The following is a 20,157-nucleotide window of genomic DNA, read 5'->3' on the forward strand; positions in this document are numbered from 1 at the left end:
CGGGAACTTACCTGTGTCTCCCTTTTGCCCTTCTGTCCTTCCTGGTCCTTGCCAGAATAGGGAGGAGCCTCTCTTTGGGAGAATAAAACAGTCCTTTCAGTGGATCTTTCCAACTGATTTAGATTTGTTATTTTATAAGATTATTTTACAGTTCATCCTTGACTTTTCCCCTGTTAACACCTCTTTTTCATAGGGTTTCATAGGAAAGTAGATAGTTTCTTAAGAGACGGTCTGAAAATGGACATTGTATGGGTACGCCAGGTCACTCTGACAAAAGTGAAAACCACATACATACTTGTCTGGGTAGAATCCATTGCATCCTGTCTCCCAGTCCCTGTTCCCTTTATGGGCCAAAGATCCTTTCTTCCATCTCCTCCTTCTCACAAACTCTAGCTCTCTTCCCTCACAACCCAGAGAGCAGTGTGGTTGAGTGGAAAGAACACGGACCTCGAAGTCAGAGGACCTGGTTTCTAATCCTGGCTCTGCTGCTTGTCTGCTCTGCACATAGTAAGCGCTCAGTAAATACTACTGAATGAATTAATGCTCTGTGACCTTGGGCAAGTCACTTAACTTCTTCATGCCTCAGGTACCTCATTTGTAAAATGAAGATTAAGTCTCATGTGAGTCTCATGTGAGTCATTGTGTCCAACCAATTATCTAGTTTCTCCCCCTAAGCCTGGCACATAGTAAATGCTTAACAACTTACATTAAATAAAAACCCAGTCCTTTCACCCTCTCAGTTCTCCTATTCCTTCACCTCTCTTCATGGTGCTGAGAAGCAGCATGTTCTAGTGGAGAGTCACAGGCATGGGAGGCAGGACTTGGATTCCTTCTGTGTGACTTTGAACGAGTCACTTAACTTCTCTTTGTCTTAGTTTTCTCATCTGAAAAATGGGAATAAAATGCCTGCTCTCCTTTCTCCTGGGACTGTGAACCCCAGGTGGGACAGGGGCTTCTTCAGCCAATGGAAGGGTTTGTGTCAGGGTAGAAGGTGAATACTGCTGATCTGTCCTCCTTCCAGGATTAGTTTGACTACAGCACATAGTACAGGACTTTGCTGAGAAGGGACCACTTTCACATCATTCTTTCAGTTTGGTGGTTATCAACACTTTTCCTGGAGTTTCTCTCTGAGAGTCTTTAAGCAGATGTGAGCTTTTCAACACATCTTTCTTGTACCTTGCTTATGGTTCATTCCAAGGCCTTTGGAAATATTGGCATTACATTTAGCCACCATTTCTAAGTTGTTGTTGGTTTCCTTTGTTGTGAGGGAATTTTCTATTCCCACTTTTCTTAGCTTTTTTGGCTGCACCAGATCCTTTTGGGGATTAATAATAATAATAATTACGGGATTTGTTAAGCGCTTACTATGTGCCAAGCACTGTTCTAAGTGCTGGAGTAGACACAAGGTAATCAAGTGGTCCCACGTGGGGCTCATAATTTTAATCCCCATTTTACAGATGAGGTAACAGAGGCACAGAGAAGTTAAGTGGCTTGCCCAAGGTCACACAACAGAGAAGTGGTACAGCCGGTATTAGAACCCACGTCTTCTGATGCCCCAAGCCCATGCTCTTTCCACTAAGCATGCTGCTTCTAAGACTAACCTTTCATATCTTTGTAGTTTACTCAGTTTCTAATTCCTTGTTCTCTGTAGTTAGAAAAATAAATCTAATTGAAACTCCAGCCCCACAAGTTTCCTTTCATTAGGGCAAATGAAAAACCAGTGTACACTATTTCTGCCCCTTACTGGTCTTGTGTTTCTGATCTTTGGCTCTCCTTTTCAATATAAACATTTCCCTCCTTTCATATGCTTAGTGCTTATTATTGTGAAATTGAGTAGCAGCTCTTGCTGATATTCTAGTTTGCTTACTGATGTTTTCCTGTTGATTACAGAGAGAAATTATTGGCCATTTTTGTTCAGAACCTTCCTAGTCCTCTTGTTTAATCAGCCCTTCTTTATAAAGAAGAGCTGTAATTTGTCATTTCTAATTTTCAATTAGATATTTGACTTAGTCTCATTTTACTCTTACACTTGCTCCTCACAACTAGTAAACAGACATTCAAAAATTATATGAAAAAAATCATGTATACTTACATTATCAGAAGTTAAAGCATCTGTACGCTTTAGATTTCAGATTACAGTATGATAACTGTTGAATACCTTGCTTGGTAAGACATTCAACAGACCATATGAATAGGTTTTAGAAGCTGATCTTGGTTGACACAAATTTCTGAAAATAAATTGATATTCCTAATTTTTTTGATAGAATCATCCAGTATTTCAGTCACTCTGTCCTTTCTCCTTCAAACAAGGTTACCAAGTAGACCAATTGGTTGTCAGCATTTTGGATGTGAGGAACAGCTGAAGGGACCAATTGCAAATGTCTGTTACTGTCAGGGCTATCATTTTTCTCTCATTATTTAGACCAACTTTTCCCAGTAATTTCTAGGCTTTTCTGGTTTTATGTATATCGGAATGCTTCACTTGGGCTGCCGAGCAGGCATTTTCTGGTCAGCGATATGAGATGTGGGCTTTTTGGAAGGAGCCATTAGGGAGGAAATTTTTAGCTCTGTGCTAAAATAACAGTTCCTATGGGTTCTGATAAGGCCAATTTAGTTTTACTGTATCATAATTTACTGGAAACCATGAAATAAAATTCAGATCTAGTGGAACACCTAGGGGTACATTATCAGGGTGATGTGTGTGGAGTTAGTCACCAGATGCCATTACTGTTGGTGGACCTGAATATTTAATTCTCCATTCAGTAAGATGAAAACTTTCCCCTGTTGTCTAATACTTTAGTTCCTATTTTGACTAATTATTGTGTTTTCTTTAGAACGGAAAGAAACATACCCTCTTTCCAGCAATCCCATTTGAGTTACCAGTTGTCATACAATTAATTTTTTCCTTGATCAGTCTGCCAGCTTTTTCTCAAGCCATGAACAGATTCACACTCTATTGCCCAGTTTCTCTCAGTGACCTAAACACAGATTGTTATAGGAAATCTGATGCCTAAAATAGCTCTCCCTGCCGTGTTGTTTATTTAGAAAATCCCATGATGTTGCCAACAATTCATTGCCTTATCAAAGAATTAAATTCCACTTACCTCTATGACACGTTCAAACTCTGTTTGACAAAGCATTCAATAAGTAATCAGTATCACCAAACAATTGAATGTCCGTGTTCTGGAGGGTTAAGAACTTTTGCATTTTGGCAGGATGGGTGTAAAATGGTACATTTGCAGAGGCATTATTTTGTTGCTTTATATAAGTATACCATGCTGTGAATCATTACCCTCTAGCAAAAAATGATCTGGGCTGGAACTCTAGTATCTCACCTCTTTTCTCGGACTTCCAGTCAGTTCTTTTCTGCTATCTACTTTCTATTTTTGGAACTTGCCATCTTCAGAAAGTATCTGGGGAAAGGGATAGATGATTTCACTCGAGCCTCCAAAGATGAATGAGAGAGAGAGGTGGACGTGACAGAATTGAAGAACGAATATGATTAGACTGTAAGCCCGTCATTGGGCAGGGATTGTCTCTATCTGTTGCCTAATTTTACATTCCAAGCACTTAGTACAGTGCTCTGCACATAGTAAGCGCTCAATAAATACTAATGAATGAATATGGTAGGATATTCACTTCACAGGTCTTGATGTGTTTGGTGTTTGCAGCCCTCAACAGGCCTTGCGAATTTGGCTCCAAGTGTCAACATATTCTCAACACTTCTTCTTATAGTAATAGTAATAATAATTGTGGTATGTATGAAGTGTTTACTATGTGCCAAGCACTGTACTAAGTGCTGGAATAGGTGTAAGACCAAGCCCCACATTGGGCTCACAGTTTTAGTAGGAGGGAGAACAGGTATTGAATCCCTGAATTGAATTGAATCCCTCTTATAATAATAATGATGGTATTTGGTAAGCGCTTACTATGTGCCAAGGACTGATCTAAGCGCTGGGGTAGAGACAAGATAATCAGGTTGGTTCTCTATGCTTCGTAGGATCTTATCTTCAGTAGTAGGAGGGAAGTGGAAAGAGCCCAGTCTTGGGAGTCAGAGGTCATGGGTTCTAATCCTGACTCTACTACTTGTCAGCTGTGTGAGTTTGAACGAGTCACTTAACTTCTCTGTGCCTCAGTTCCCTCATCTGTAAAATGGGGATTAAGACTCTGAGCACCATGTGGGACAACCTGATCACCTTGTATCTACCCCAGCGCTTAGAACAGTGCTTTGCATATAGTAAGCGCTTAACAAATACCATCATTATTGTTATTAAATGCGCTCAATAGAATGCTGAAGTATTTTTGCCATTTCCAGACGAGTCCCTCCTTGTCTGTGATTAAGCTGGAGCCATTTTTATTCACAGTGCTTGTAGTGTCTACAGAGCTATATAAAGCCTTAAATGAAACATAAAAGTCCTTGATATCCTTATCCCTGTTATACACCTAGAACACTGAAAACTTCTCCCCAAGGCAACCCTGTGCTGCGCTAAAATTCCTCCTTTTCAATCAATCAATCAATCGTGACTCTGGAACTGGAATGATGTGTGACACATATCACTGGCAGTTAAATTAAGGAGAGATGAAGAGTCCTGTGCTATTTTAGCTTCTTGTGGGCAGGGAACATATCTAACAACTCTGTTATATTGCACTGTCCGATGTGCTTAGTACAGTGCTGTGCACATATTAAGCACTCAATAAATAGGATTGATTGATCGATTCCCCAGACCCTGAATAGTCACTGACAAGATCCAATCTCTCACTTCCACGTATTCCTGGGTGAAAGGTTGCTTGTTATAGGACTGTTCGGCCCAGAGTCCTTTTCCCCACTAACACAAAAAAATGCTCATTAAAACCCAGGAGTATAAAAACAGCAACAGCAGCAAGGGCAAGTGCCAGGATAGATTCTAGTTCAGTTGGAAGGAGATTTAACAAGGATAGTTGCAAACAGCTTCAGAGATAGACTAAGCGATGCTTACATAGACTCTGTTCAGATTCTTTGCTTACAAGGCACAGAAAAGCCGAGTGACTTGCCCAAGTTCATAAAGCAGATATGAAACCCAGGTCCCAGATCTGTTCTCTTTCTCATTTTGAATATCTGAAATAATTGGTGTAGACCCTGGGCTTTGAAGTTGATGAGAAAGGAGAAGTAATGTTGTTGAACAGAGAGGGTAGTGTAAAGATGAATTTGAACAGGTGGAAGTTGACCAGGTATTGGGTTTTTGATGAGAAATCATGAAAATGTTCAGATAGAGGATAATGAAAGTTTTTTGTCTGTTTTCAGAAGGGCATCAATTCTATTTCAATGGCTCTAAAAAGGGTCCTTTGTATGTGCAGGGAAACCTTGACAAATTATTTTTACTTGTCATGACAGATTACCTTGCCCTGCAGACTCTTCTTTTCTCCTTTGTTGACAAAATACACCTGATTTGGATTGCAAGCTTTTAGTTGCTTTTTCTTGAAACACCCCTGGTTCTCTCCAATTACTCCACACTGACATCAACTGAAATAGGCTTCTGAACCTTTGCCAGACCCGAGAAGACAGATGTAGCCATATCACTCTTAATTCAGCCAAAAGATTTAGCTTGACTGTGGGGCACAAGTATGCGAATGAAGACATTGCATATCTGCCAGTTTGCCTTCTGTTTATGATGAACGGCATGTGCTGTTTCTGCAGCTTTTCACAATTCCTCGTATTCCTTCTGGTTTAACAGATATTCCGAACGGAGGGGGGAAAAGGCCATTGGACAATGCTTAATGCTTTCTCTCCTGTGTCCTAATCCCAGCTCTGCTAAATGCCTGAGGATTTTCCATGCCTCAGTTCTCCTGTTCTCTCTCCTACCTAGACTGTGGAACAAGGACTATGTCCAACCTAGTTAACTTGCATCTACCCCAGCTCTTAGAACAGTGTTTGATACATAGTAAGTGCTTAACAAACACCAATAAAAAAGCCAAAAATTATAGGTAAAGGCATATTTATTTGAAGCCAATGAAACAATTGGCATGGTTTTATAAGTGGAAAAAGAAGGATGCCATGGTTTCTGGGAAGAGGAGTAGAATAAGTTCTGCAGCAACTTCTCATGATTGAGGAATTTACAATTGATAGCAAGTGACACTTGGGTAAGGGAACACAGAGCAGACCATGTCATCATAATATCTAGTTTTCTCCAAAGAGTTTATTGGAGTCTAGGCCTGCACTTCTAATTCTACAAAGAAAAAAAAATCCCCAACAAAACACAAGAGATCAGGTTGTCCCACGTGGGGCTCACAGTTTTAATCCCCATTTTACAGATGAGGGAACTGAAGCACAGAGAAGTTATGTGACTTGCCCAAAGTCACACAGCTGGCAAGCGGCAGAGCCAGGATTAGAACCCATGACCTCTGACTCCCAAGCCCGGACTCTTTCAACTGAGCCACGCTGCTTTTACTGTTTAATATGGAGCTGGAGGGGCAACAACCACAGGAGTGGGGAAACATGGACTGAAGATAGTGGTCTAAGTTATAGATGGAGAGAAATCAGGGCCGGCGATGTAGGTTTGGGAATCGTCCACATAGAGATGATAGTTGAAGCTATGAAATGCACAAAGCAGTTTTAAAATACCACTTGAGAAAGAGATCTATCTGCATCAATAAGGAGCATTTATCACTTTAGAACTATAGATAGCAATGGGGATGATGTTCAGGTGGGATAGTATCTTCTTTTGTATTTGGTTTATATGTTTAGAACCATCCCAAACAAAAAACATCGCTATAGTTCACAGGCTGTCAGAATTATTTTCCCAGATCACTAGTTGCTCCAGGAACGGTTTGAACATCACAATAGCTAATGCTGGAAGCTGGAAAGCCATCTCTTAGGCTTTCTCAGGTGAATGCTATGGTGGTGAACTTCAGTAGAGAAGCAGCGTGGCTCAGTGGAAAGAGCACGGGCTTTGGAGTCAGAGGTCATGAGTTTGAATACCGGCTCGGCCACTTGTCAGCTGTGTGACTGTGGGCAAGTCACTTAACTTCTCTGGGCCTCAGTTACCTCATCTGTAAAATGGGGTTTAAGACTGTGAGCCCCATGTGGGACAACCTGATTCCCCTATGTCTGCCCCAGCGCTTAGAACAGTGCTTGGCACATAGTAAGCACTTAACAAATACCAACATTATTAGAATATATTATGGAAATATCCTCTCAGACTATTGATGTGTCTTTAAGAGCTTATTGTTATTTTGCTTTGCTGATTTCATTTTCATCTTTCTTTTTATTAAAATGATTTTCAGTTTCTTTTTAATCACTGGTATTTAATAATAATAATAATAACTATTATTCACGTGGGGCTCAGAGTCTTAATCCCCATTTTACAGTTGAGTTAACTGAGACACAGAGAAGTTAGGTAACTTGCCCAAGGTCACACAGCAGACAAGTGGCGAAGTGGGGATTAGAACCTACATCCTCTGACTCCCAAGCCTGTGCTCTTGCCCTTTGGCTATGCTGTGCTCACTGTGCATTTATCTATGATTCTATTTATCTAATTTGACGGTATTGTTGCCTGACTACTTCTTTTGTTTTGCTGTCTGTCTCACCCTTTTCGACTGTGAGCCCGTTGTTGGGCAGGGATTGTCTCTATCTGTTGCCGAATTGTACATTCCAAGCGCTTAATACAGTGCTCTGCACAGAGTAAGCGCTCGATAAATGCGATTGAGTGAATGAATTTAGGAGAGTACAGGGCCCTAAAGTGGGTAGTCAGAATCTTTGCCCTCAAGGAGTTTAAAATCTAATTGTTTAAGTTTAAAAAACAATCCAGATGAGGCATGTTATACTTTTGGACCCCTTATAGTGTTCTGCCTGGAGGCTGGGCTCTTCAGTAAATTATTACAGCTAATTAAGTTGGTTTAAAAGATATGCAACAGCAGAATGTAGCAAGTTGAAGACTGTCTCTTTTAAAGTGCTCATTCTATTGATTGCCCTGCAATCCAGGTGTCTTTCATGCAAAGAAAATTTCTGACTCTTGAAGGAGAAAAGGGGCAATAGTTTGTTGTGGTCAGGGAATATGTCTGTTTATTGTTTTATAGTTCTCTCCCAAGCGCCTAATACAGTGCTCTGCATACAATAAGCACTCAATAAAGACGATTGAATTGTAGGTTCCAAGGTCTTTGTGTTGCCCGCCCCCCCAGTTCCAGCTGTTGCTGATTTAGTGCCATTCTCAGTCAGCTGTGCTGGATCTTGCTTAGGGGAGAGGAGTGAAGCAAAGCAGTTTTTTTCATTCTGCCCCGAGGCTGGGAAGGTATTTACAATTCACCATCCTCCTCGCTGTCTTCTTTCACAAAATGAAGTTGGGGGCTATTTTAGTTCATCCTTCAAACTTGAATGTCTCCTACTTACTGGAAAAACCGGTGGTATTGAAGAAAAAAGCCTATTGCCTGGAAAAACTGGCAAGGAAATCTGTCCCCGAAATTCAAAAAGAGCTGAATCTTCATCCTCATAGCTCAGGGATCCCGAAAGCTTGTGGAGGTAAAATCCCTTTCGTTTGTATTTGAATAGTGGCCTAGTGAAAAGATCACGGTGCCTGGTAGTCGGAGGACCTGGTTTTGAAGCCTGGCTCTGCCAATTGCTTGCTATGTGATATCTGTTAAGCGCTTACTATATGCCAAGCACTTTACTAAGTGCTGACGTGATCTTGGGCAAGTCACTTAACTTTTCAGTTTCCTCAACTGTAAAGAGGGGTTAAAATACCTGTTCTCCCTCCCACTTAGGCGGTGAGCCTTATGTGGGACAGAGAGTCTGATTCAATTAACTTGTACCTGCCCAAGTGCTTAGAGTAGTGTTTGACACATAGTAAGTGCTTAGTAAATCCAAAAAAAAAAAAAAAAGGCTGGGGGAGAGACCTTATTGCCAAAAAATTGAAGTCAGCTTCTGGTGTGTATTTGCAGTCAGACTATTAATCCTTCAAGCTCTTTTGTTTAGAGTTTGTTATAACAGTTGATCCTATATCTGACTCCTTTAACTGGGAATCGGGTCTCCTCGGTTTTAGCAAAATTCTCCTGGATTTCAAGAGACTGGCCAAATAGGAGAGAGAATCAAAACAAGGTTCAAAAGTCTTCATAATTATGTATCATTTTAATGAATGTAGAGACCTTTCAAATAACCCACAGGATGGAAATGAAGCTGAATTTATTAATTTCATAATGGGCTTACAACCTTGGTCTTAACAAGTAATTTAGTACCACTTACGGTTAGCTTGTTCTTGGTCTTAATAAAATGACTCTGGTGGACTAATTTTTTGATTGAATGCCTTTTAGATTTTTTTCTAAGTTACGTTTTATGGTGATACTAAACTCACTTAATTGAAATACACTCTTTATGGCCTAGTTTAATATACATGTTAGTAATGAGTTGTTTTGGAATTATACTGCACATTTGGGACCCATGTTAGAATTGAATCCATTCTTCAAGCCCTCTGTTAACTAGCCCAGACTGAAGAATGACCAGTGGGAACAAGGGCCTCTAGTCACAGAGGCAGGTGTGGCTTTTCTCCGCTGCAGCAGTTATGATTTCTGGTGGCTTTATGACCCCCCCCCCCCCCACACACACACTTTGGAACCTCCAATCTCAATTATGACAAACTAAAGGTGATTGCATGTGCTCTTTGATTTTCTTCAATTCTTCAGACTAAGACCAAGGATGTCCATTTAGGAGGTATCCAAAGGAACTAATTCTAATGCCTGTAAAATAAACACACAAGAAGCCCAGAGCCATTCCCAAAGGGAGGGGGCAGGAAAGCAAACATCTTCTACTTGCAAAGCTTAAGTGGAGGGAGGGAGGTTTTTCTAGCCTTAGCGACACTAGCCACCACCAAGGAAGCTACTAGTTTTTCAAGTCATTCCTGAAGAATTCTACCAATTGATTTGCAGAACTAATTTGTTGGTAGCAGGTAGTAATATTGTGACTTTTTGTGTAGGGGAAAAAAAAGCCCACTGCTGCCAAATAAGAAAACTGAGGTAGTAAGAGTTGATAGTCACAAGACCATACACAGTTTGAGCTGTACAGTCAGATTTCAAATACACATGGAGAGATGCATCGTGCAAACATAGAGAAGAAGCAGTAGGCTGAGTGGAACACTCAGATATGCAGAGAAGCAGCATGGCAAGAGCAGAAATGGGGCAGATATGAAAGGAGAGGGGGCTGATCATGTGGCTATGGTGGGCAGTGCATCCTGGCCACGTATCCACTTTGCAAGATCTGGGCCATTTTACTCAATGGGCAAGAAATAATCCATTGATGTGACTTTATATCCTGTTCATCTTCAGTGCACCAGAATGAGATGATTCAATAATTAATAGGATCATCAGGCAAGATGATAATAGTGACGGTTTTCTATAATTTGTATAAACATCAACTCTGTTGCAGAACTGTAGGAAGCAGACATATTTTGCTGTCATCTGCAAAATGAAAAAGAGGGCCACAATGATAAGAGAATCATAGAAAATTCATGATTTTGAAGATGGAAAGTCCAGTGAGCATTTTTAATCTGGACACTTAATGCGATGCAAGCATGGGTTGCATAAATAGTAAGAAGATATTCTAAAGGGCATGCTGTTGATTGCTGTATTAGATTTATCTGTTTTGAGTAGCCTAATCCCAGTGGTCACTTTTCTATGTGAAATGCTGTATTATCTGTGGTCATTTCATTTTTATTTGTGCTCGCAATGACTAAATTAGTTTTAAGGGTGAAAACTAATATGAGATGAACCATAGGCCAAGGAGAATACTGGATGAGAGTGGCTAATGTCACCATGTCCTAATTTGAATAATACGCTTAGGATTCAGTGTAGGTATACTATATGGCTTTCATAAGCATAATAAGATCTTCTTTGCAATGCAGGAAACAGATATGAATGTCAGCACTAGAAATGTGTATAGACATTTCAGAATAAGTAGATTTGTATTTTATGTTGAGCTAACTAAATTTCTTAGATATAGGTTGCACAAATCATTTTTATCTTCATAGGTCTTCCGATATTCAACCTGGTCCATTCCCTTTTCTTTTGTTCACCTCCTCCTTTTGCTGTATCTGTACTATTGAGTTCCTGATTGTCCAATATTTTTTTTTACTAGTGCCTTTTCTTCATGTCATCCCAAATGCCTACACTAGTCATTCCCATTTCTGCTGATCAAATTCTACTCCAAAAGTACTTAGCTTTCTCCTAGGAAATCATCTAGGCATTGAGGCAGTCTCTGTAGCAACAGTTTTCTGCTGTGCAGAGTAGAGAGGACACATCTAACACATTTACAGGCCACGGAGGAAAAAAATAATTTCCTAATTTGTTTTTGGTGTTGTCTCTTTTTTTTTACCACCTCTTCTACCCACCCCATTTTCAGCTTCAGTTGCATTCCAAAAGGAACAATGGATTTAAGAGGCTAGAAGGTGAGAGGAACAAAGGTAATTGGGGATGAGAAATTTTAGAATATCTAAGAAAACCAGTAGAGGATTTCTGATGTAGGGAATAGGCAATGTTTCCACAATGCTAAATTGAAAAAAAGTTTAATTAGACAAGAATATCTTGTTGAGGTGATTTTCTTGTACTGTCTCTCCACCAACCTGGAAGATGTGAGTTTGTTTTTTTTTACAATAACTTAGGGAAAAATACTACCTGTATGTTTTGCTTTTCTAACCTCTAGTCTGTAGACTAATCTGAGTCTTAAAAGCATGGAGGGAGTTACCTATTTCAGGTAAATGTGTGAACTGTTGGATTTGTTTTTACCCCCAGTTTTTTAGAATGCATCATTGCATTCAGTAAATTAGAAGTTAGATTATAATTCATACCCCTGGGTTTCAATTTCTTATTCTACCCCCTGACCCTGATTCACAGTGCTGCCTCCCACCTTCTAAAGCATCTAGGATGGCTAAGAAATTAAGTAAGATTGAAAAGCAAGAAGACAAGGAGTTATATTTCTCATTCTGACAAATTACAAGAGAGTAGAACATGAAGCAAACTGGAGTACAGGGTAAGAAGTGTTCAGAAGGAATAATAATACTTGTGATATTAAGTGATTATTATGTGTCAAAGATTATACTAAGCGCCAGAGTAGATATAAAATAATAAGGTTGGACAGTCTCTGTTTCACTGTTTAAGAAGATAAGGCAGATGAAACTGAAACACAGAAAAGTTAAGAAATGAGGGAGCAATTAGTTGACAGCAAGAATCTTCTGAAGGTGGATCAGGGAGTGAGTCATGAATTGTTCTCCTTAGTGAGGGAGAAATTTTCTAATAAAGCAGAAGTCTGGCTTTCAGGTAATTGATAATTGAAGTTATCATCAAGTTGATTTTTGAACATTTCAGGGAGTTTCTATATGGCTACTTTCTATAAAAATGGTTTCTATAAGGCTATTTGTAAGTCTTTATTGGCACTGATTTTGAGTGCTTATGAATAGGCTCTTAAATACTTTATTTCTGACACCTTTTGGGAAAAGGTTTTAAATATTTTATCTGTGTTTCCTTTTTGTCATGAGTTGCTTTGACATTTAAGCATCTCATATTTTATATGAGGTGCCTAAAACAGCAACGGCGAAAAGATGTCCCAGATTTGAATCTAGTCTTGTCTTAATGCTGTTGTCGTCTCCGACCCATATCGACACAATGGACACATCTCCCCCAGAACCCCCCACCTCCATCTGCAATTGTTCTGTCAGTGTATGCAGAGAGTTTCTTGGTAAAAATATGGAAGTGGTTTTCCATTGCCTCCTTCCGCACAGTAAACTCGAATCCATGCCCTCGACTCTCTCCCGTGCTGCTGCTGCCCAGCAGAGGTGAGTTTTGACTTGTAGCAGATTGTCTTCCATTTACTAGCCACTGCCCAAGCTAAGAATGGAAGGGTTATGCCTCTGCTTGACTCTCCCATCCATAGTTGAGCCTGGTAGGGTACTGGAAACTGAGCAAGGATCCGGAGAGGGGTTAAAACTGCTAGTATTGTTATTTCAAGAGTTAGTACTTTCCGAGTGCCAAGTATACAGTTTCCAGGTATATGGTGGCTAGAATATAGCTGGGTGAAAAGTAATGAGTTAACCTATTTGAATAGCTTGACTGCTTTTCCTGGCAGTCGGTATTTCTAGCAAGTGAACTTTTCACCCAGTTGCCAAGCAAAAGTATTTTTTCTGAGGCACTGTAAATAATTACCCCCAAAGAAAAGGAAACATATTTTTACTCTAACACAGTAATGTTGCCAGTGTTGTGCCATTTGGTGCCAATTCTGGTCATTGAATTCCACCCCATTTGTCCTTTCGGAGATGTTGAAAACTGTTACAATTAGGTAAAAAGTCCTGTTGGACTCCCTTTGGTATTCGAGCAGCTTATTATTTCTCTGTATAGTATCAGTTTATAGCCTCTAACTTTCCATGCTTACTAAATTTAGCAAACTTGAAGCATCCTTAAAGCCTAAAAGCATTTTCACTTACATTTATATGACCTCCCTCCCTTCCTTACACTCATTTTCGCCCTATTCATTGCCCCTTTTTTTTCCTTTCCCACTAGCCATCAGCAACTGCTTCCTGCCCAAGAGGAGAAGCATGAATAAATCTTCACAGTCAGAACAAATGCCATATGCAGCCACCTTCCAAAGGTAAAAACTTAAGTTTTTAATCTGCCACTTTTCTTCCTAAGTGGTGTAATCCATCTTGTGTAACAGAAGCTCTTATTCCCCTAAGACCTTTTTGGGTTCAGAGGAGCCATTGAAAATCCTCTGTATCGCTTAGGGGCAGAACTAGGCTTTGAGGTCTGTTTGTTGTTGGGTGGTTTTTTTCCCTTTTGGTTTCATGTCATCTTTGGCATTCACTGAGCAAGGGACAGCAAGACTGTTCAGTTCTTTGGAACCCAGGACCCCTTTCAAGACAGATCCAACACAAGCGTGAGATTCCCCATTTAAGGCCTTCGGGGAGGCCGACATGGGACTGTCTCGTTTTAGAGACTGTCAAAGGGAAGCGCATTGATTCTCTGTCAATGTGGCCCCCTTATAGCCAAAAGATTCATATAGTGCTAAATTGAGGGATTTCCACCGCCTCCACCTCATATTCCATTCAGATTTATTAGAAATTGGTTATGCATATACTCTTTCTATGTTATAGATAAAAATCATTTTGATTTTGAAGGGGAAAGTATGCACTCTAAGGTGAAGTCATTAAACTTAAGAATCTATCTTTTATGCAAGATTAACACTTCTGAATACTGAGCATAAGTCCCACAGGAATGATTAATTGTTCTAATATATTTTTATCAGCTTTAGCATATTTCCCTATATTAATAACTTTAATGCATTTAAGCCTTGGCTCCCTCCTTTCTATTCACCAGTCAACTCCACATGCTCATTCACACCCACTGCCCTGGGAATGTAATGAACCAGAGAAGTGATATTTAGCAGGCAAGAGATGACATTTCAATATAGCAACAGGTGTTTTTCTTTAGAATGACAATGCGCGAGCTGTAGTTGACTCTCATTTAAACTTATTTTTGAGTCTTGAAAAAAGGTTCCTCTGGTATTCAGCCAGTAGTCGACCCCACAATGTACACACATTTCGAAGAAATAGAAAGCTGACTTGGTTCTATCTCTTTGTAGGTTGGGGGAAAATGTATTTATATATATTGGATCATATATCGGGTCATGTGTGGGAACTTCATGTAAATGGAGTACATTTAGTCCTCCTACACTGCAGAGATTGTATTCCTGAAGGAGCCAGCATTAAGGAGAAACCTTGTTTAGCACTCACTCTGCGTCCGTCTTCCGTTGTGCATAGATGCAAATCAGTTTCTTCTGACACCTCAGTGCCTTATATCCAGGGAGAGAGACAGTGTAGAGAAATGTACCCTTGTTCCACAATAGCCTTTTTGCCCAAAGACAGTATGTAAACACAAGTCATCGTAGAACTGACTGTACTAGTTTTTATAGTCAAAACAACATCTGTAGATAAAATCTTATGGTTAATAACATTTTTAAACCCAAAGAACATCTATACAGTGTGTGTGTGTGTGTGTGTGTATGGGGGGGGGAGAGAAAGAGAAGCGTTTGGGGGCGGGGAATGGGGGAGGGCAAAGAGAGATTGAGATTGAGAGAGTTTGTTGACCCTCAATCAAGACGCAGCCCAGAATTAATGACAACTGCAGGTCCCGTAGAGAAACTCATATAATGTAGTAAAAAGGTTGCCGAAGAATTCTCATAACTATTGACACCTTCAGGATTAGAAAATTGAACACATTTTAGAAAAGCTAAAATAGAACAGAACATTAAAAATATTATAGCAAATAGAAAAATTCTAGGCAAGTTGTTAAGCATTTACCCTGTCCAGAGATTGTGGATTCCACCTACCAGATATGAACACTGAATAACAGAAAGGTCAGGAAATCAGTGGAAGCCATTGACATTATTAATCCCACCCTGAGGAAAGAGTGGGATCCGATGGGCTTCAAGCCTGGCATCCAGCATCCTCTTCCAAAAGGAGGCAAGGAGTTTGCATTTATATTCCTCGGAGAAAAATTCAGACTTTTTTTTCCTCTTCGAGTTCTCGTGTTCTGAATTCTACAAATGCCAGGTTTCAGTCTTGATTCCTTAGATCCTGTGTAAGGAAATGCCCTAGGCTACTTCAGAATTCTCTCTCTCCTTTGCTCCCAGGCATCCTTTTCTTTTATCCATTAGAACTCTGTTTGCATTTGTTGGGGCATGTTGGGACAGTGAGCATGAATACCTAGAAGAAGGCCAAAAGAATCCAACAGTTTGTTTTCATCCCCTGTCAGTTCCAATTCTCTTTGACATCTTTCACAAAGGGTAACCCCTGGAGTTCCAAAGTGCCCACATAGCAGGACAACAATAACTATTGTGTTAGCGAAGACCAACTTCCATTTTAATTAACCGGAGGAACTTGGTCTTCTCAAAAAATTCTGTGAACTTTTAATGTAAACAGTGACTGATTCTTATAGCTAAAATAATCCCAAGAATATTTGCCAAGAAAGATATGAGCAGATACGCCAATTTGTCATTTACCACTGACAACAAAGAGTGCCAGTTCTGAACAAGACATGATGACAAGGTTTCTGCCCAAGGGACTTCTTATAGTCTCAATCTATCAATCATCCTCCTCTCCCCCTCACCCCTTCATCCCCTCACCCCCTGTGTAGTTTCAAAAAGCTTTACATCTGGCTGTGCCATGTTGTTTCTATAACTGCGAATGGTTCTATCATCTGCCAGATAAAACTGCCAGGACCTTGATCCTTCATAACAGGAGCTCTGGTTTGGTGGTGCAGATTTAGACTTGGAGAAGGTAGCCGATTGCACAAGACGGAAGGGACTGTCGAAGTCCTTCATTTAAGTAACTCTGGTCATAGCCCATAAATTCCTTTAGGAAATCCTGGCCTTCCTATGTATTTATTCAGGATTTTGATTCATCCTCTTTATCCTTCATTTGTCAAGAAAGAAGCTTCCTATTTGTGGGTTTACAGTGGGAGGCAAGATAAATGCTCAATTGATATTGGGTTTGTATCCAGATCCAGCACTTTTTAAAGTGTTGACATTTGTCAAATTATGTCTTTCAAATAGACAAGTAGAACAGGCATCCCTCCCCGGGGATGAGGCATTTGAACGCAGCCAGTCGTGCAGCAGTTGACAGGCTCCATTTTGTAAAATTTGGGAGGATATGAATGAATGGGGAGATTGAGAGAGAAGTCTGACTTGGGACTCCTCTAATGAATGCCAAACGCATTCCGCTGCAGGCAGTTGTTAAACTTTTTCAAATGCTTCCCAATTTGTTTTATGGTGAAAGCACGCTTTCTGTGAGTTCTGTTTTTGAAAGGGTATTTTTGTCTCTTCCTATGGGCGCAGTAAATGATCGACTAGAACAGTATGTACCCAAAATACTCCATCCCCACTCACCTTCATAACATAAGCTTAGAAGACGCTCATAGATACATAGATACACATGGTTCTTGGCCAAATCTGTGGAATCTTTTCGTAGAAAATGGAATTCCTCAATTCCAACTCATTCCATTCTTCATCTCCAAACATCCATGGGGCGTCACCAGTTCCCAGCATGAAAGTGTGCTGTGCATTGTTACGGCCACCATTTCTGCCTGAACCCGTATCTGTGAAACATCCTCTTGCATTTAAAGTCTTTTGGTTGGAAGGAGACCACAGTATTCTTTGCTCACGTTCTGGAGAGCAAAATTGTTTTGGGCAAATCAATAGTGTGTATCAAAGCTTATTATCTTTATAAGAAGGTAGTCAGCCAAAATCTCTGCATTAGTGTCCTTCTTTCTGTCAGCACGGGGATTTATTAAGGCAGAAATCTCCCATCTGAGTCAGCAGTAATAGCACACTGGAAGAAGGATTGTCAGATGGTTATTCACTCTACTAACCTTTCTGAGCTTTGGGTTATAGTAGCAATGGTGACTTTGCTTAGAATTCAAACCTATGTACAGACCATTTTAATGACCTTTTGATATGCTTTCCTTTCTGTGCCCTTAAAGGGTAAATCCTAGCTGACTCCATTTGTTCTCAGAATCCATACTTTCTAACAGAAAAGTCTTTTCCAAAGCTCTTTTGGAAGAGAACAACCAGATTCATATTTCTTGACCTATTCTGAGAAAATAGGATTACACTAATAGTTCCTAAGCCTCGTGATCATCTGATTGCCCAGAATGGTCTCATTTTATGCAGCCCTGAAAGTAGTCATGGACTGGGTGGGAAGGGGGAGGTGTTATTTTGTTTTGTTTTAAGATTGCCCTAAATCAAATATTGGTTTTTATAGTAGTTGGGGGAAATAAAAATTTAGGCACAAATGGGGCTTTCACTGCTCTAAAGAAATATTAAAGACCATTTCTCTCATCAGGTCAATAGTTTCCAGAGAGAAACTGGTCAATCAACAGTATTTAATGAGCATTTACTCTGGACAAAGCACTGTACAAAGTACAATAGGGTTGACATGGCAACTGAAGCTTGCGGATGTTTTTGTCCTGGTGCTTTCCACTTATGTTCCGTAATTCAGGTAGTGGCAGCCATGCCACCATCAGGGCTTCATGCCAGTCCTGCTGAGTGTGTCCAGTAAGAAAACCCTGTGAAGGAGTGATTATACTGAGAAGGGATAAAGGGAAATGGTAAAGTCAAGTGGTAAGGGAGTAGATGGTCAGAAGTAGAGTGGAAGTACAAGGTATAAGAGGAAAGTAGATGTTTTCTCTCCACTGAGTTCACATGGCCCTCCAAGGAAAACCTCAATATCTTGTCAGAGCTACTTTTCTCCTTAGTCCACTCTGCCTGAAGGAAGTGCTAACATACCCACAGGGTCAGACTAGTTTGATTTTCATGTCATGGTTCCCTGGATGAAGGTGCTAGAGGGTGGAGATTCCAGAGTCCTAGGGAGACTTTAAATGAAACTGAAACTTTAATAATTAGTAATTATCGTATCTGTTTAAACACTTACTATATTTCAGGATCGGTACTAAGCACTGGCTAGATACAGGTTAATCAGATTGGACACAATCCATGTCCCACATGGGGCTCACAGTCTTAATCCCCATTTTACAGATGAGGTAACTGAAGCACAGAGATGTGAAGTGACTTGCCTAAGGCCACACAGGAGGCAAGTGGCAGAGTCAGGATTAAACCCCATGGCCTTCTGACTCCCAGTTCTGAGCTCTATCCACTATATCATATTGTTTCCCTAATTTTGCTAAGGACTGGATGAGACCAAACTCTGAATTCTCACTTTTCAGTAAATATGGACAGAATGGCACATGGGCCATTAGGATTAGAACGCCTTTTCTTTTGGGCTAGTTCCTTCCTGAGCCTTTGATGAGAAATTGTGTTCTAACCACACCCTAGGGTAGGATTGAATAGTCCAAAATGATCCTTTTGTAGTTTAAATATCTCCTCCGTAAGGGACTGACATTCATTCTAGGAGCATCCGGCTAATAGTAGAAGAATCAAGTGAGCTTTGTTCTAATTATTGTTCTAGCTTTTGGTATCCAACTAGAAGTCTTGTTGTCTCTGCAGTATATGTCAATTCATGACAGTTATATTTCTTTGAGTGGATTCCTTTAATGGTATGCATTTCAATTTCTGGATTTAGTGCTGATAGGGAACAGAGCTGGCTGAATTTTGAGAGATTTTCTTTTCCTATTACTGACAAACCCCAGTACAACTACTTAGATAGCCAGGAGTTACAGTCCATTTGTTGGTATTTGGCAAAAATCCCTTAAAATTCCTTCCTATCCCACCATCAGTGAAAGTTTCAACCCCCAGTAAGCATTAATGCATTATTTTCAGTTTTTGTTTTAGCAGAGCACTGTTTGGAAAGTCTGGAGTCTAGAGCATGCATTTATTGCTGTTTGCCTTGCTGGTTTATCATCTTGTCTCTTTGATTTCTATGGTATATTTCACCACAGAAGCCAGAGCGAGAAAGAAGGAAGGGCATGGGAGTGTTATTTTTAGAGGGACAGTTAACTTTTTCTCTACCACCTAGACAACAAAGATCTGTAGGTGGTTTACTGTCATTAAGATTTATATTTTCCATTGAAACAACAGTCACGCTGGACAGGGTGCACTTGAGGGAGAGAAGCCTCTGATGGCAGTCAAGAATATCATATTATAGTAATAATAGAGGTATTTGTTAGGCCAGTACTTCACACATAGTAAGCAACTAAGTGCTGGGATAGATGAAAGATACTTTGGTTGGAAGCAGTCCCTGCCCCTCATGAGGCTCATAGTCTACATAGGAAGAGAGAAAAGATCTTGAATCTCCATGTTACAGATGAAGAAACTCAGGCACAGAGAAGTTGACTTGTCCAAGGTCACACAGTAAGCAAGTGGTAGCACTGGAATTAAAACCCGGGTCTTCTGACTCCCGGACTTGTGCTCTTTCCACTAGGCCATGCTGCTTCACCTCCTTTCCTTTCCCCTCACCTGATCCACTTACATGGATAAGAACAAATGAAAACTGATTCTGGGGCTGAATTATAGTATCCTTAGTAAATGTGCATGAGACAGATTTTCATTAATGGCAGTAATGATATCCTTGAATTATAAGGAACCTTAGAAAGTACTCAAAGATCGTCAGTTTTTTAAAGCAAATTCTCCCATTGTAATGGAGACTAGAAATATAGTAAGGTAACAGGAGGTTTGGCAGACACTTGGGTTGCAGATTA

At 40.2% G+C, this 20,157-nt stretch overlaps 1 long non-coding RNA gene across 2 annotated transcripts in view; it reads left to right on the plus strand.

The window, feature by feature from the left end:
- Nucleotides 1–20,157, plus strand: part of LOC120638128 — a 215,468-nt gene that overhangs the window by 175,468 nt on the left and 19,843 nt on the right. For both annotated transcript variants that reach the window (XR_005659626.1, XR_005659627.1), the window contains 2 exons: nucleotides 11,360–11,405; nucleotides 13,510–13,597. This is a non-coding gene — a long non-coding RNA (uncharacterized LOC120638128). The remainder of the gene's footprint in view (nucleotides 1–11,359; nucleotides 11,406–13,509; nucleotides 13,598–20,157) is intronic.

Source organism: Ornithorhynchus anatinus, chromosome X3, assembly GCF_004115215.2.
Source record: "Ornithorhynchus anatinus isolate Pmale09 chromosome X3, mOrnAna1.pri.v4, whole genome shotgun sequence".
NCBI classification, from domain to species: domain Eukaryota; kingdom Metazoa; phylum Chordata; class Mammalia; order Monotremata; family Ornithorhynchidae; genus Ornithorhynchus; species Ornithorhynchus anatinus.